A 19,562-nucleotide genomic window follows, 5' to 3' on the forward strand; every position below is an offset into this window, starting at 1 on the left:
CTTGTTGTCATTGCAGACAATCTCAACACTGTGAGTTACAGGGAAGACATCCTCCTCCCTCATGTGGTACCCTTCCTTCAGGCTAATCCTGACATGACCCTCCAGCATGACAATGCCACCAGCCATACTACTCGTTCTGTGCGTGATTTCCTGCAAGACAGGAATGTCAGTGTTCTGCAACGGCCAGCGAAGAGCCCGGATCTCAATCCCATTGAGCACGTCTGGGACCTGTTGGATCAGAGGGTGAGGGCCATTCCCCCAGAAATGTCTGGGAACTTGCAGGTGCCTTGGTGGAAGAGTGGGGTAAGATCTCACAGCAAGAACTGGCAAATCTGGTGCAGTCCATGAGGAGGAGATGCACTGCAGTGCTTAATGCAGCTGGTGGCCACACCAGATACTGACTATTACTTTGGATTTTGACCCCTCCTTTGTTCAGGGACACATTATTCAATTTCTGTTAGTCATATGTATGTGGAACTTGTTCAGTGTATGTCTCAGTTGTTGAATCTTGTAATGTTCATACAAATATTTACACATGTTAAGTTTGCTGAAAGTAAACACAGTTGACAGTGCTGAGTTTATGTGTATGTGACTAATAAACTTTGATTTAGTGATTGATTTGATATTTCATAATTAAAGAGCAGCTTGTTATCCCCCTAATACACAACCTGGTTTTAGACAGACGCCCCCGACATTATTGTGCAGGAGAAATCCCCTGGTGTCTATAGGTCCTATAAGCCCTGTCACCATGAGAAACACTCTTTTAACACCACTTCGATACAGAAGTTACTTTTTCGTAGCAGGTTAGGAGATTTTACACAGCAGGTTAGGAGAATTAATGTAGCAGGTTAGGATATTTAGGTTAAGGTTAGGAAAAGGATCAGGGTTAGCGAAAAAGAGGGTTAGCGAAAAAGAGGAACTCGAAGCAGTCTTCTAGTCCGACTTAGGTGGCGCTCACACCACCCGAGTATATTACTTACTAATGTTCAGTCTGTGGATAAAAAAGTTGATGAGATCAGGGCAAGGGTTTCTCTCCAGAGAGACATCAGGGATTGTAACATACTGTTTCACGGAAACATGGCTCTCTCGGGATATACTGTCGGAGTCGGTCCAGCCATCTGGGTTCTCAGATCATCACGCCGACAGGAATAAAAATCTCTCAGGGAAGAAGAAGGGCGAGGGGTGTATGTTTCATGATGAACAACTCATGGTGTATTTGTAATAACATACAGGAACTCAAGTCCTTTTGTTCAACCAATCTAAAATACCTCACAATCAAATGCCGACCGTATTATCTCCCAATAGAATTATCTTCGGTTATTGTCACAGCCACATATTTCCCCCCTCAAACCGATACCATGACGGTTTGAGGAGGAACTTCACTGGACTTTATGCAAACTGAAAACCATATATCCCGAGGCTGTATTTATTGTATTTGTGGATTGTAACAAAGCATTTTTGAGGAAAAGGCTAAATTCCATCAGCATATTGACTGTAGTACTCGCGTTAGAAAAACACTCAACCATTGTTATTCCAACTTCATGCAAGACCCTCCCACACCCTCCTTTCGGCAAAACAAAACAAAACAACTGAAAGCAGGAACCACCGTATTTAACCATGGCAAGGTGACTGGGAATATGGCAGAATACAAACAGAATAGTGATTCACTCCGCAATGCAATCAAACAGGCAAAACGTCAGTATAGAGACAAAGTGGAGTTGCAATTCAATGACGTACACCAACGTCTTGCTTCCGGAGAAGCTAAACACGATCTTTGCCAACTTAGAGGATAACACAGTGCCACCGACACAGCCAATAACCAAGGAGTGTGAGCTCTCCTTCCCCATGTCCGATGTGAGTAAGACATTTAAACGTGTTAACCCTCGCAAGGCTGCCAGCCCAGACGGCATTCCTAGCCATGTCCTCAGAGCATGCGCAGACCAGCTGGCTGGTGTGCTTACAGACGCCTCACAAGTCCTCAACAGGCAGCTTCATTAAATAGTACCCGCAAAACACCAGTCTCAATGTCAACAGTGAAGAGGTGACTCCGGGATGCTGTCCCTCTAGCAGAGTTGCAAAGAAAAAGCTATATTTTAGACCAGCCAACAAAAAGAAAAGATTAAGATGGGAAAAAGAACACAGACACTGGACAGAGGAACTCTGTCTGGAAGGCCAGTATCCCGGGGGTTGCCTCTTCACTATTGGCTTTGAGACTGGTGTTTTGTGTGTACTATTTAATGAAGCTGCCATTTGAGGACTTGTGAGGTGTCTGTTTCTCAAACTAGACACTTTAATGTACTTCCATTCTGGTTAGGGCCAGTTTGCTCTGTTCTGTGAAGGGAGTAGTACACAGCGTTGTACGAGATCTTCAGTTTCTTGGCAATTTCTCGCACGGGATAGCCTTCATTTCTCGGAATAAGAATAGACTGACGAGTTTCAGAAGAAAGTTCTCTGTTTCTGGCCATTTCGAGCCTGTAATCAAATCCACAAATGCTGATGCTCCAGATACTCAACTAGTCTAAAGAAAGCCAGTTTTATTGTTTCTTTAATGAGAACAACAGTTTTCAGCTGTGCTAACATAATTGCAAAATGGTTTTCTAATGATCAATTAGCCTTTTAAGATGATAAACTTGGATTAGCTAACACAGGAGTGACGGTTGCTGATAATGGCCCTCTGTACGCACATGTCAATATTCCATAAAAAAATCAGCCGCTTCCAGCTGCAGTAGTCATTTCCTACATTGTCTACACTGTGTAGACATTTAACATTGTCTCCACTGTATTTCTGATCAATTTGATGTTCTTTTAATGGACAGAAAATGTGCTTTTCTTTCAAAAACACGGACATTTCTAAGTGACCCCAAACAATTGAATGGTAGTGTATGTAAGAATGCATTCAACACCATAGTACCCTCCAAGCTCATCATTAAGCTTGAGGCCCTGGGTCTGAACCCCACCCTGTGCAATTGGGTCCTGGACTTCCTGACGGGCTGCCCCCAGGTGGTGAAGGTAGGAAACAACATCTCCACTTCACTGATCCTCAACACTGGGGCCGCACAAGGGTGCCAATACTCCCTGTTCACCCATGACTGCGTGGCCATGCACGCCTCCAACTCAATCATCAAGTTTACAGACGACACAACAGTAGTAGGCTTGATTAACAACAATGACGAGACAGCCTACAGGGAGGAGGTGAGGGCTCTGGGAGTGTGGTGTCAGGAAAATAACCTCTCACTCAACATCAAGAAAACAAAGGAGATGATCGTGGACTTCAGGAAATAGCAGAGGGAGCACCCCCCCTATCCACATAAACGGGACAGTGGTGGAGAGGGTAGTAAGTTTTAAGTTCCTCAGCGTACACATCATGGACAAACTGAATTGGTCCACCCACACAGACAGCGTCGTGAAGAAATTTGGCTTGTCACCAAAAGCACTCACAAACTTTTACAGATGCACAATTGAGAGAATCTTGTCGGGCTGTATCACCGCCTGATACAGCAACTGCACCACCCACAACCGTGAGGCTCTCCAGAGGGTAGTGAGGTCTGCACAACGCATCATCCTTATGTACATATTCTTTATCCCCTTACACTGTGTATAAGACAGTAGTTTTTTTTTGGAATTGTTAGTTAGATTACTTGCTTTTTATTACTGCATTGTCGGAACTAGAAGCACAAGCATTTCGCTACACTCGCATTAACATCTGCTAACCATGTGTATGTGACAAATAAAATTTGATTTGATTTGATTTGATTTGCCCTCCAGGACACCTACAGCACCCTATGTCACAGGAAGGCCAAAAATATCACCAAGGACAACAACCACCTGAGTAACAGCCTGTTCAACCCGCTATCATCCAGAAGGCAAGGTCAGTACAGGTGCATCAAAGCTGGAACCGAGAGACTGAAAAACAGCTTCTATCTCAAGGCCATCAGACTGTTAAACAGCCACCACTAACACAGAGAGGCTGCTGCCAACATACTGACTCAAATCTCTGGTCACTTAATAAATGGATCACTAGTCATTTTAAATAATAGCACTAGTCACTTTAATAATGGCACTAGTCACTTTAATAATGGCACTAGTCACTTTAATAATGGCACTAGTCACTTTAATAATGGCACTAGTCACTTTAATAATGGCACTAGTCACTTTAATAATGGCACTAGTCACTTTAATAATGGCACTAGTCACTTTAATAATGGCACTAGTCATTTTAATAATGGCACTAGTCACTTTAATAATGGCACTAGTCACTTTAATAATGGCACTAGTCACTTTAATAATAGCACTAGTCACTTTAATAATGGCACTAGTCACTTTAATAATGGCACTAGTCACTTTAATAATGGCACTAGTCACTTTAATAATGGCACTAGTCACTTTAATAATGGCACTAGTCACTTTAATAATGGCACTAGTCACTTTAATAATGGCACTAGTCACTTTAATAATGGCACTAGTCACTTTAATAATGGCACTAGTCACTTTAATAATGGCACTAGTCACTTTAATAATGGCACTAGTCACTTTAATAATGGCACTAGTCACTTTAATAATGGCACTAGTCACTTTAATAATAGCACTAGTCACTTTAATAATGGCACTAGTCACTTTAATAATGGCACTGAAAATTCTCTACTCACCTGCCAAGAAAATCACTTCCTGTCGTAGCTGTAGCGAAGTGGTGTGAAAAGAGTGTCTCCTGTCACCATGCCGCCCCTTGGCAGCGTGGGGTCAGGAAGTGGCTGGCGGCTGCCTGATTGATCTGGCTGAAAAGGGGAGGGCAGGCTGGTTCCACAGCAAGACCATGTGTCGTGTTACTTGTGGTGGTAGGCTGTTGTAGACATGGGATGGGAGCCTCCCACACACACTGGGATGCATGATACATAGGGACGTACACATAGAGATGGCGATAGAAACACATACACACTGCAACACAGACACGTAGGGATGCATAGAGACATGGAGATGGAAGTGGCTGTTGGGTCATGCTGTAATAGCTGTAGTTCATCGAGGGGTCAAGGAAACCTGATGTTGGGCCTGGCCTCAGTGAGTTATGGTCAGCTGCGGAGGCACTCGATAGTAAGCAGCACATACGCATATTAAATACAATCTCTACAATGCTTTTCCGCTGGGCTTTGTTACACCAAAGCACACACACAGTATAAGACATGAAGGGACATACATTGCCACCCAACGCACTGTATATGCTATGAAAGGGAATATTTCATTTGTCAACTGTATCACTATTAGAGTCACTCAAGTAATGATTAAAAATACCCATGAAAATGGTAACATTTTTTAAATGTATTTTGTTTAATTTATTTAATTACATTGTATTTCATAGTGCATTGTGCTAATGCCATCTCTTTGTGTTGTTCTGTGACAGGGAACATATTACTATGTCCAGGTGTCTGCCTACAACATGAAGGGATGGGGTCCTGCCCAGACCTCCACCCTGTCCTGCGCTTCTCCCTCCAGTAAGTCCACCTCTCTATCCCCTCCTTTGTGTGTGTGTGTGTGTGTGTGTGTGTTCGTGCGTGCATCCGTGCGTGCATATGTGTCCATTAATGTGTGTGTCATTCTCATTGAACCATCTAATGTGTCCTGTGAGCAGAATTTCCAATGCCAACGTTGTTTCAACTTTCCGTCTTCCATGGTATTGGGTGGGTGGTGGTTGGCAGCTGGACCCCCCATCCAGGCCGGATGTCAATGTGTGTAACCATAGCCGTGTGTTTGGGCCAATGAGATCAGTGGTGTGAAGTCATCCAAGTCAACAGCTGAAGAGATGAGTGGCCAGAACTGCTCTCTATTTCTCTTCTTCTCTCTCGATCTTTCGATATCTGTTTCTCTTTCTTTATCTCCTTCATCTCCCTTTTTCTTTCGCACTCTCTCTTTCAAGCTCTGTCTCTTCCCCTCCTCTCTCTCTCATTCCCTTAATCTCTCTCTCTCTCTCTCTCTCTCTCTCAGTAAGGACACAAGGAGAGGAAGCCCATTTAGGCTATTTAGATGTACCCGGCCCTCAGTCGCTTCCACATTCCGAGTGGGATTCCTGACGGCAAGGTGTGGGATGAGTTTTAGAGTGTGTGCCTAAAAACCTCAGTGCGTCAACTGGTGTTGACTTTCTTAGGTCTCTCAATACCTGACCTGAATGTCCATGGTAGGAAAGAGAGGGAGATGTAACTCCAGTGTATGACTGGAGAATAGACCGTTTGTACTCTGGCTTTTAGAACACATTCAATATGTATACGTTATTGTATATGTAACATATGTAATTGATTATCTGCACGTTTGTGTGTGCGGGCTCGTGTTCATTTTAAGCACGTTTCTTTATTTCCGTACTCGTGTTAAAAATATTAAACACATACAGACATAAACCAATGAGTGTATGCATTTGTCTGTGCAAGTCTGTATAGTGCGTGTGCACTGTACAGAATGTTTGTGAGTGTTTGTATATCTCTCTGTATACATGACTGAGAGAGCAAGAGAGAGAAAGCGTGAGAGAGAGAGAGAAACTGCAGGGCTTTCCCTTCCTCTCCCCCCCTTCTTCCCCTCTCTCCCCTCTCTCCCCTCCCTCCGAGCTAATTTCAACGGTTTCGTGTTTGTGTTTTCTATCTGGGCCACCACTGGAAATATTTGCATGTCAGTAAGAACTGGGGCCGTAAAGGCCCAACAGTGAGGCCCTTATACGAGGACCACTCTCTCCACCCGGGGCCATTAAAGAGGCTAGTTGTCCAGTCAGGACAGGAACCTTTCCGGGAATAGAGCTCACGGTGTTTCACCCAGCCTCCAGGGGCCCACGGGGGATAACCAAGACGCCCGTGTTGCTGCCGTCTTATCACCGGCACATCGTCCTCCCTCCTTCTTCTACTCCTCCGCGAGACACTGCTGCCATGCTCTCTCTATCTAGAGGGAGAGTCTATACTAACCTGTTTACCCCTGTGTATACAGTGTGACTGAGGGAGGGGGGATGGGATGTGTAGTGTGTTTGACTGTATAGTATGTGTGTGTGTGTGTGTGTGTGTGTGTGGGGGTGTATTTGTTTATTTGGATCCCCGTTAGCTTTTGTCTTGAAATATACAGACAGATGGATTAAAAGTACATTTACATTGTAATACTTCTGAGAGACAAATTTCTAACTCCACCCATAACTTTTGGACTTCATAGCATTCCAGGAGGCATGGATTATTGAGTCATTGTTAGTTTTACACTGCAGACATGACTGCCGTTGTGCTGTAAAATTGTGAATTTTGTCTCTTTGTCACGCCCTGACCGTAGAGAGCTTTATATGTCTCTATTTTGGTTTGGTCAGGGTGTGACTAGGGTGGGCATTCTATGTTCCTTGTTCTATTATTTGTATTTCTATGTTTTGGCCGGGTGTGCTTCTTAATCAGAGGCAGCTGTCTATCGTTGACTCTGATTGAGAACCATACTTAGGTACCTTTTTTCCCCACATGTATTTGTGGGTAGTTGTCCATGTATAGTTGCCTTTGAGCACTACGTTGGCGTCACGGTTTCGTTTATTGTTTTGTTGGTGACATCTTACAATAAAGAAGTATGTACGCTCCCCACGCTGCACCTTGGTCAACTGTTTTCACCTTAGACGATCGTGACACTCTTGTATAATAAATTCTATACAATAGTTTATACTGGATTAAGCGTACACTTTCGTTAACTGTAACTTTGTTAGTTATGTTCCAACATTACCTCCATCTTGTGCCAATATCAGTTATTTCTTAGTCTTGGTTCCAGTAGTTTGAACACTAAAGAAAAATATAAACGCAACAGGTAAAGCTTTGGTCCCATGTTTCCTGAGCTCAAATAGCCCTGTTAGTGAGCATTTTTCCTTTGCAAAAATAATCCATCCACCTGACAAGTGTGGCATATCAGGAATCTGATTAAACAGAATGAGCATTACACAGGTGCACCTTGTGCTGGGGACAATAAATGGATTTCTCTACCATAAGCCGCCTCCAACATCGTTTTGAGAATTTGAGAGTATGTCCACCCGGCCTCACAACTGCAGACAGTATGCTGTTGTGTGGGCTAGCGGTTTGCTGATGTCAACGTTGTGAACAGAGTGCCCCATGGCACCGGTGGGATAATGGTATGGGCAGGCATAAGCTACAAACAACGAACTCAATTGCATTTTATCAATGGCAATTTCAAAGCACAGAGATACCATGACGAGATCCTGAGGCCCATTGTCGTGCCAGTCATCCGCCGCCATCACCTCATGTTTCAGGATGATAATGCACATCGCCATGTATTTATATGAAATCCACAGATTAGGGCCTAATGAATTTATTTCAACTGACTGATTTCCTTATATGAACTGTAACTCAGGAAATTCTTTGAAATTGTTGCATGTTGCATTCATATTTTTGTCTGGTTATATTTTTTTCTCTGATATTGTCAGCTGGATAGGCTCTCTGCAAGGTTTGCATATCTTACCTATGACATGTACATTCTTTTCTGACTCAAATTGGGTTCCCAAGATTACTCTGACGTCCAAAAGATTTCAAATAGAAATGTCTTTAAGTTGCATGTATTTGAAAAGATCTGCAATGGTCAGTAATAAATGTATTTCCTGTTACCAAGTCATTTACGGTTTCTATGTCTTTAGTTATCCATGTAAACAAATGTATTGGTGAATTCTGAAAAGCTATCAAATTATGTTTCCGTATGGTTGTGTTTTTAGGGAGTGATGTTGGTTCTTGTAGAATACGTTTTCTTCTGTATTGTTATAGTGATCTTAACTATGAAGTTGTTAATGTTCTTAGCTTTGCGCTTAGAAAATAGACACTTCAAAAGATTCTGTGGGTGCGCTTCTTCAATATGTACCCATTGTTCCTCTTTATTGCATTTAACTGAATGTTGCAAGTAAAAGCCCTGGGTGGCGAGTTATACAATTCAAAGTCTGGAAGGTTAAAACCTCTGATTTAGGAAGATGTCAAACTTTCCTTTTCCTTTTATTTGTCCAGATAAAGACTGTTATGATCGAATATTATTTTTGAAAGAATGTCTTCAGTGGGTTAATTGGGATTACCCAGAATAAATGTAAAAACTTTGGGAGTCAAGCCATTCTGAAGAGATTTATTCTACCTATAAGATTCATGGAAAGAATGTTCCATTTAATTAGATCTGCTTTCATTTTGTTGAGTAATGGGGAAAAAGTATATTTATATTATATTTATATTGTTTCCTGTTACTTATTAAGCATCTTAAGTATTTTATATATTTTTTGGTCCTGTCTAATTCTTTCTGCAAGCGGCATTTTTACAAATTAATAAAAAATAAAAAGCTGAAATGTCTTGTGTCAATAAGTATTCAGCCCCATTGTTATGGTAAGCATAAATGCATTCAGGAGTAAAAATGTGCTTAAGAGGTCACATAATAAGTTGCATGGACTCATTCTGCTTTATTTGAGTTTAACCTGTAGATGTTGGCTCTCTTCAAAAGTAAAAAATCAGAAATGCTATTTTCTTCTTTACCTTGTAACATTTTTTGTGTGCTTTTTCTAAAATAGTGATTTATTTTTCTTTAATTATTTAACTTTTGCAGAGTTTGATTATCATTCCCCTAATGTACACCTTAAAAGAATCCCAAATTACATTGGGGGGTGGCTTTTCACTGTTCTCTATGTCTACATTTGTATTGGTAAAGATTTTCTTTTTAATTTAGGTATTTAATTAATACATTTCGGGTCTTCAAGATGCTCTGTTCATTTTCTATATTCTGTCGCTAAGTATAGTTAAGCATGATTGTTCAGAGCATTTTAAGTAAATTGTTCAGAGCATTTTTGGAAATAAAAATGTAGTCAATTCTTGAACAGCTTGTTTTACTTTGAGAGAAAAAAGGTCTTTTTGAGTTGGGAAGAGTAATCTCAAATTGTCACATTTTAGATTGCACTTTGGATTTGCTTGAATTTGCCTTTTTTATTGCTGCATCTGTCAATATAATTGAATGTATGATTAAGGTCACCTGCTATGTCGTGCGCCATTTTATATGAGCTGGTCGGTATTTATAGGTAATTCTTTCTGACTTTTTTTTTGAAGATATCACATAGTAGAACTGCATAAGTGTTTGTTGCTCTCCACTTTCTGGAGGACCGGGTTTTGAAATCAGTGGAATTTGAGTATGATAGCTGAAGAGATGGAGAAAACACCTGTCTGCAGATTACATCTTCAAACTAAGGGCAACCATGGCATTCGTGACAGAGAGGGAGAAGCGTCCATCCATGTATATGGGTAACATAGTCTAGCTAGCTACATTTTCAGAAATCACACGTTTCAAATTTTGTCAGAAAGTAATTTTCATTTACAGTTAAAGCAAACTGTTAGCTAGCTAGCTAATGTTAGCTGGCTGGCTTGCTAACTAATACGTGTATGATCTGTGTAGTAATATGTTTCGTATCTCAGACCCATTTGCTTTGCTAGTTATAGCCTATTGTTAGCTAGCTAACATTGAACCTGGTTGGTTCGCTACCTGCAGATTCATGCAGGGTAGTAACGTCATGAGTTGGGATTTTGTTTCATTGTTTAGCTAGCTAGCTATCTACATGTCTTAACAAAAGACTCCACTATGCAAGTAACCATTTCAATAGAATGTTCATGAGGTCACAGAGATAACTGTTGATAGACATAGGTGGTAAATTCGCTCTGGCTATCGACACCGATTTCAGACCAGTCTCGTCTGAGAACAACTGACAAATTTACGAATGTAAGTTGAATGTAACTTTCTTCAGCAAAGATGGCTGACACAACATAAGTGTCACCAAATGTAAGTTGTTATAACGTCATAAGTCAATCAAAAAATGTTACAATTGAGAGGAATATGTTAGTTAATGTAGAGACAAATGTTTGTGCATTTTTTGTCATAAAGTTATTTTAAAGATGGAAAATCGCTATTTAGCATGTTATCTGACTAGCTACAATTAGCTAGCTAATTGAATTTTAATTCATGTTGTTTAATGTTTTAGGGAATTCTGAGAAAACCAGTAAACCAGGCTGTCATCTTGTGAAACAGTGGATGTAAAGAATCTAGCTAGCTAAAGCATTTACTGCAAATTGAAAAGTACAAATACGTAAGCTTGCCTTCCAATGCAGCTGAAGTAACATAGCTAGCTAACTATTTACTTGCTTATTGTGTAGTGGAGGATAAAAATAACTGTATGCCTATGGATTTGTAGCTAGCAGTATGTTGCCGATCTGTGTTTGGACCCTAAAACGTTAGATTGGTATGAATATTAGTTCAGAACCTATGAACCTCAGCTATCAAAGTTGTTGTATCAAACTTCAAGACTGAGTGGCATTAATGAAGCCTATGGATTGAGTAGAATATAATAACTTTATTGTGCCAAGGGCGCAAGTCCTATATACATGTTCTGTAGTTATTACCACGCATGAGATTCCCACATTGTAGCCTGTACATTGAATATATTCACTGATCATCTAATCTTCCTTGGCAAATAAAGGTGTGGTTCAGGTTTAAATCTCTGAGACAATCTTTTTCAGTCATATCCAATACCAGGTGTATCAAACTTCATTATTTGAATGATGCTGTGTCTGCATGTATGTATTACAATTATACACTTCAACAGTGTTTACCACTCCTGCTCCTGGGACATCAATGATTACACATTGTAACTATGCAATAGACTAGAAACATGATTTAAAGTAAAGGCTGATTTGTAATTCACACATCCAGAAGAAGAAAAACTATGCATATCTAACTCCCTTTATCTGCATTAATCTGAGGACACAGGATAGTTTTTCAACAAGATACTTAACCAGTGGAGAATGTGAAACGCTTTATTGAAAGAGGTTCATTATCCAGGTGTTATAAATACATAATGCATTATAATTATGAAAATTGTAATGTTATATTATAAATACAAGTTCAATCTGTACTTAAATGCACTTATGGTGTGCATTATAAAACGAGTAAGAAAGACAAGGTGGGGAGAGAGGTGTAGAAGACCGAAAGGGAAAGAGGTAAAACAGAGGCAGACAGCATATGATTATTGAATTACAGTGCTACCCTAATATTCTCTCTCAGTGTCTCTAGTGGTGTCTCCTAACCAGCCCCCGGTTGGCCCGAAGGTTATCTTAAGAGCGGGTGAGGTGGTGATGGCGGGAATGGCTTCCTCACTCACATCAAAACATACATGCAGACGAGACAGATGGATAGAGAGAGAACATGATTAGGCATTGTTTTTTTATTCTACCGCGTCAGTCATCATAATCATCAGGAAGTGAAACTCAAAACTGACCTTGGCTCATTAACTCTGGGACTACTACATCTGTATCTGTATTTCAATGTAAAGCATATCTTTAATAATACTTCCTGTTGACCTGACCTCTCACCTATGATCATGATGTGCCCTCTGTGTCAGCCAGATCAGATGCGGGAGGGGTTCACCGACACAGCTGAGAGAGACAGTTATTGTGTGTGTGTGGTCTGACCTGGTGTCCACACTAAGTGGCCAAAGAGTACTGTTTGCTGAAAAACAGATACATGAGGACAAACAATAGAAGATAATGTCATTATTAGACATACATACCACTTGAAGCTTGATGATGACTTGATCATTTGAATCAGCTGTGTAGTGCCAAGGCAAAAATATATATACACAGGTGTTTGGAGCATTCCGACATGCCACAGCTGGTGAGGCGTAAGGTTCACCTCCGTACTTATCGGGTGATTATTCCAACTCTCTGTGAAATGCTGCCGATCTGCCCACAGATCTGAACACATATCCCGCACAGAAGAGGTGGATAGAATTTGACAAGTCAAGGTATCCTTCTTCCTCCAGACTGTGCATGTGAGACAGGTTCCATGTACAACAAGACAGGCAGAGAGAAAGAACACAGAACAGTTTAATGTGGACACCTCTGACAACAATAAATCTTCCACGGCCTCAGACAGGGAACATCTGGCAAAATCTACATGTTCGACCCCTTGATCAGCTTGCACTCTGAAAGTAAAGAAAACAGTTTATGTTGTAGATATGAAAATAATAACTGAGATATGACCGGTCAATCTAAAGCAGCAGATGTCATTTTCAGGATATTTTCAGGATATGTCAATACAGCACAGAAAGCTTAACACCAGACTGGTATTGTGGTTGTTCATTAGATGATAGGACATATGCAAAATGCATACAAAATAATTGTATTTTTTATTTATCTTGATAAAAACATTGGAATTCAAGGTGAAATGTTTAATCTGCTTCATTATTTATGCATTACCAGTTATGAAGAACTCCGATTTCATGTCATTGAAAATTTGCCTTGGAATAAGTAAGAATAAAAAAGTTAAAATAACTACTTAGATTTGATGGAGACATTATACATCTTACTACCTTATCAATTTATGATTTTTATCAATGTGGACGAGTAACGTTTTTCTTCCGTGGAAGGAGAGGAGGACCAAAATGCAGCGTAGTTCGTGTTCAACATGTTTAATAAAAGACGATAACGTGAACAACTACACAAATACAAAATAACAAACGTGCCAAAACCCGAAACAGTCCTATCTGGTGCAGAGAACACAAAGACAGGAAACAACCACCCACAAAATACCCAAAGAACACGGCTGCCTAAATATGGTTCCCAATCAGAGACAACGATAAACACCTGCCTCTAATTGAGAACCAATCTAGGCAACCATAGACTTACATAATCACCTAAACGAGGAAAAACACCCCCTAAACATACCAAAAACCCTAGACTAGACAAAACACATAAATCCCCCATGTCACACGCTGTCCTAACCAAAATGTTACAGAAAACAAAGATAACTAAGGCGTGACAACGAGAGACAGGGGTGCAGGAACCTTTTTGCAGAGCAATGCAACGAAGCTGGATCATTCTGGCAATGATACCAGCTACATGCTGCAAAGACTCTTCGCCATTGTACATGGTGGCCCATTGCTCTGAGACTTCCTTTGAACATTCTAAAGCCCGCATGGGGCATCCTTGCCTTAATGGCTCTGACTTTCTGGTCTAACTCTTCATCTGACATATCAGAATAGCAATCCCTGACAGACATATTGTGTTCTTTCATCCTTCTGTGAAGAAAAGCTAACCGTTACACTGTCATGACATTAAGATTATATATTGACTATGAAACAAATAGGACATGGCCTGCTTATGAGTTGCCATGAAAGAAAGTTAGATTCATTCAACTGAAAATGGTGAGAACAGGCGTTCAAAGCTAAATGTTTTTGGTTAACTTGAGAATAATAATTGCATGATTAATCATTCTACGGTATGTATGTATCTATGTAATATAGTATAATGTTATGAACCGACACTGAATCGTAGGAGCTAACTAACTGTAAAAGTTGGATGGAAGAACGCCCAGTGCTGCTTACCTGAGATGCCATCATCACACAGTCCTTCTTCGTAGGTGTCCACTATGACTTCCATTGTGTTGGAAATAAAGACTAAACAGTATTGGTTGTACCCGAACTGAAACTCAAAAAATGGCCAAAATAAGGGGGTTGATAGCGAAATTAAATAGGAGTTTTGTTTTCAAATACATTTTTTGTTCTATAAATATATTTTGGAATAAAATGCATAAAGTCAAATTATTCCTTATTGTAGGCTACTACCACTTTTAGTCTTAAAAACTTCTTAGGGCTGCAATCCCGTTAACGGGATCGATATGACATCAGCCAGTGAAAGTGCAGGGCTCCAAATTCAAAACAACAGAACTCACATTAAAATTACTCAAACATACATGTATCTTATACCGTTTTAAAGGTAATCTTGTTGTTAAACCCACCACAGTGTCCGATTTCAAATTGGCTTTACAGCGAAAGCACCACAAACGATTATGTTAGGTCACCACCATCTCACAAAAAAATGCAGCCATTTTTCCAGCCAAAGAGAGGAGTCGCAAAAAGCACAAATAGAGATAAAATGAATCACTAACCTTTGAAGATCTTCATCAGATGACACTCATAGGACTTCATGTTACACAATACATGTATGCTTTGTTTGATAAAGTTCATAATTATATATCTACATATATATGTATGTATCGGCAGGTTGGAGGGAGATTAATGGTTGCGCACCTCGCCAGCGGGTCCAGAGGGAGGCGCTAGACCAGCTACTGGGACACATTAAAGAGGCACACCTTCACTGTGTGTACCACGGTATAAACATTCTCTCTATCTTCTCTTCTCTTTCACCTCAACACTGATATTGGATCAGACCATTCTGAATCCTGCTCGATGTTAAGGTTAGACTGGGGCTATATTAATCTGGTTAGGGGAAATGTGAGTCATACTGTGTGCCACACTGAAATGAGCCACCATCTTTTCATGAGACAGCCGTTCTCCCAAAATGAATAATGGGTCATTCACTTGGAGTAGGAGCATATAAAATGCCAAGTATCTCTTGGGGATATTGTTCAATGCTTCACCATTAGCTGGCTCCCAGGTTTGCATTTCTTTCTAAAATACCACTTACAGTAAATTAGCTCCATGAATGTCAAGGCCAGATCACACAGAAGATTTTCACTGTTGGTTGTGAATCCAGTTTCACAACCAAACAGTCAGTCAGTCAGCTCAGTCCAATAGTGTAATGGTCGGAGATAATATATGCATATACTGTATATATAGTGTACTATGTATAATTATACTATATAGTTTATATAGTGCAATGATACTGTATATGTCATATGCCATAGTAATTGCAGTAGTTGTACAGTATGTGCATATATATATAGTATACTGTGTATAATTATACTATATACACAGTGTAATGACATAATGTAACGTCATGTATAGTAGTCAGAGGGGTAGCAGTGTATACTATATACACATATAGCATAATGATATAATGCAACATGACATATAGTCATCAGTAATAGTCTATATAATAGTCAGCATTCAGTCTCCTGGCCAGGCTTTTCCAGAGTACGCAGCACAAGTTCATGCACGGTAGCCAAGATCGTCTGTACCGGGTCATGTTTGTTGTTCTTGTAGAGACGGAGGCTTGACGCTAGTTTAAGGGGTATAAATTAGCACTGACTGGCTGCAGCCTGGTCCTTCTACAGGCCTCCAGGACCGCTGTCTGCTACCACCCTCCCACCCCCCGCCCTGCCGGCACCCCTTCTCCAAACACTATTAATTAAACTGTGAAAGGGGCCCTGACTAACACTGGCACCCCAGCGGACGGCTATACCTGTCTGTCTTACTCAGTGTCAGGGCGGTAAGAAAGGGGGGGTTTAGTGGGGGGCGAGTTGAGCTGCAGCTCGTTTTCGTGTTATTCCACCTCGACTCGTCTCATGAAAAGAAAATGAGTTAATTTCTCCTGAATAGGGCATTTATTGACTTAAATGGCTTGAGCCTAACCCTAATCCTAACCTTAATCCTAATGCCAACCTTAACCCCAAACCCAATAACCCTAAACCTAACTCCTAACCCTTAAACCTAACCCTAACCCCTAAGCCTAAAATAGCCTTTTATTTCTGAAATGTCCCACTTCTGGGCCCCACAAGGATAATAAAACCAATAAAACACACACTCACACATCCAGCCCCCCTTTGGGAATGCACTGAGAATGACTGGTTCCCTCTGGCCCTATAGTCTGCAGCAGAGTGTCTGTGTCAACTTAACCTGAATAGAACAACACATTCCACCACACCACATACACCTAAATTGTGGGACACAGGATCCCATTCCTAACAGTGATGCACAGAGGAAAATAGATTCTTACTGTACATTCTTACTGTGTCTTTGGCTTGGTAATTCTATGAATCATTGTCTTGAATGTCTCGTCCTTCCAGAGCAGTGCAAGCCCCTCCACATGTGAGGAAACACTGTATCCAAAAGCCTGCGCCACCTCTTCCAGCCCAACAGCAAATTTGTCAAAAGCTTGAAATGGTACATAACCACTTTTCTAGTCTCCCTTTACACCTCTATGTATTGAGACCCGCACAGACAGCTGTGTGTTATTCTGTTCGTTAGTTAGTACTTTCTGGTACTAGCAGTACTTAAAATTATTCAACAAAATGTCTAACATGCTAAGAACCTGATACCTAATGGTACCCCGTGGTGCTTGATTTAATGAGTCCTGGAGAAATAAACAAGTATGAGTTATTACTGTGGGATTACCATTTTACCCTTTACTTTCTAATATCTGGTCAATTCTGTAGCCTAAAAGAAAGTGATTGTGTATCCTCCATCCCCAGGTGTCCAACCTATGGGAGGAGATTCCGTGGCTGCAGCAGTGCCTCAGCCCCTCCCAGTCCTTCTGCTCATGCACCCTCCAGACACGCCTCAAGATGCTGCAGGCCATCTCCCAGCTCCAGGTTCTTCCTTACACGTCAATACTGTTATAAACATGACATAACACCTTAATAACACCTTAGGAACACTCATGGTTGTTTATGACTGGTTACGACTGATAACGTGGTCAAAATCATCTAATCTTCATCGAAACAAGCAACTCTTAGCCAACACCATTAAATATTGATTAAAATTGGTCAGAACCATCAAATATTAATTGGAACCATCAGATTCTGGTCAAAACCATCAAAGGGAATGTGTCTTTGAAAGTGTCTTTTTGGGGATGTTTTTGCAGGGCATGCTGGGAACTCAGGAGCTGGGTCAAGTTTATTTTGAGCCAATCAAAGATAAGTATTGCAATGCTCTGCTGGTGTTGCTGAGGGACATGAACGCATGTCCCAAGTGGAGCCAGCCTTGTAAGCTCCAGCTCCAACGCAAGTCTAATATCGCCCCCCAAGGAGCCCGCGGCTTTGGACATGCTGCTCAACACCCTCCATGTCGGTCCCAACCCATTACAATCACTGGTGTTTGTAGCTTAACACTGTAGCGACACTGACACCCTTTTCCTTAAGCATTCCTTAAGCATTGCATCCCGTTAACGGGACTAAAATCAAATCATTTTTAATAGCTAATTGGATTGAATTTGGATCGAGGACAGTGATACAAAATATGAATGGTAGGTATTTGTATTCCTGCCAGTACTTACAGTAACTGCATTTCAGCATACACAGAGGATAATGCTCCATTCATGCCAAACCAAAATAGCAATGTTTAAACTGTTCCCTACATTTACCCTTCACCACACTGCATGTGATTATTTTCATTGTAAACACACATGGCAATTCCCTGCCTGTCATACCTACTGGTCACTTGTATCTAAGTAGTCTATCAATCTAGTCCAGTTGACTCACAGTCACAGCAGACATGTAAATGCTATAGACAATGGACCCATGCCAACAAAACAGCTCCCTTAATCTCTTATGCTCAAATTCCCTGAAACGTCATTCATTTAAATGAGAGTAATTCGAAGATTGGAGTCTTTCAGACATATTGGGTCAATTGCAACGTACAAGCAGAATTTAACGTGCACGTGCAGGTCAACGCTGGACCTGAAAGTTAAAACAAATGTGTTTGCAACCAAAAACCCACAAGAATAAAACATATCAGTTGATCAAAGCATATCAGTTGATCTCTTGCTGATACCATGTCTAGTGATTATGCTACTAGACAGCTGCAACTAGATTCTCTACTCCCGCCCTCAAGGAAATATTGACAGGTGTATCGGAAACCATAAGACTGGTGAATTTAAAAATACTTCAAGTATAATAAGAATATATAAGTAGTAAGCCTATATTTCATTTACATTTTTCACCTCAAATGGCGAAATAATATAATATGTGCTATTTGAAATAGATGTATTAGACTACATTTGATTAAAAAAATATTAGTAGATAATATAACTCCCCCGGATCTTGATAAGACATTACCATTATTTTTAAAGACAACTTTCTTTTTAACCCTTTGACCTGTACGATCACGTATTTGTGATTGTTGTTGAGGGGTCCTTGTAGCGTATGATCACAAATATGTGATTGGAACAGTAACAACAGAATGTATGATGCAACAAACGCATCTTCACAGTATCATTTTCTGAAAAGTATCTTAACAATGTTTTGTACTGATGGGAAATAAAGGTCTCCACAACTTTGTTCCTCAAGTTCACCTTTTATTGTAAAAGATAAATGCGAACTTCCTCATCCAAACATCACAAGTAACACATCCACAGCTAAACTCATTCCATAAACCTATCAGAACTCTGGATAAGACCCAGATACAGACAGTTCGAATCACAGAAGTTTATTTACAAAACAAGGGGCAGGAAAACGACAGGTCAAGGGCAGGCAGAGCTCAGTAATCCAGGGCAGAGTCCGTAAGGTACAGAACGGCAGGCAGGCTCAGGGTCAGGATAGGCAGAATGTTCAAAACCGGAAGAACTAGAAAACAGGGACTAAAGAGAGCAGAAGTACAGAATAACACGCTGGTAGGCTTGACGAGACAAGACAAACTGGCAACAGACAAATAGAAAACACATGTATAAATGCACAGGGGATAATGGCCAAAACCTGGAGGGGTTGAAGACAAGCACAAGAGAGGTGAAGCAGATGTGACAAAACCAGTTTAAATAACAGTTTGGGCTGACAAAAAAACAACATAAGTTAGCAATTTAACAGCTAGATGTGTTTACAATGTACCA

General features: G+C 40.6%; 1 pseudogene; it reads left to right on the forward strand.

Annotated features, from left to right (window-relative positions):
- The window catches only part of LOC112224733, a 34,730-nt pseudogene extending 16,812 nt beyond the window's left edge, over positions 1-17,918 (forward strand).
- Positions 17,919-19,562: the final 1,644 nt, after the last annotated feature.

The sequence above is a fragment of the Oncorhynchus tshawytscha genome, linkage group LG25 (assembly GCF_018296145.1).
Source record: "Oncorhynchus tshawytscha isolate Ot180627B linkage group LG25, Otsh_v2.0, whole genome shotgun sequence".
Taxonomy (NCBI): Eukaryota; Metazoa; Chordata; class Actinopteri; order Salmoniformes; family Salmonidae; genus Oncorhynchus; species Oncorhynchus tshawytscha.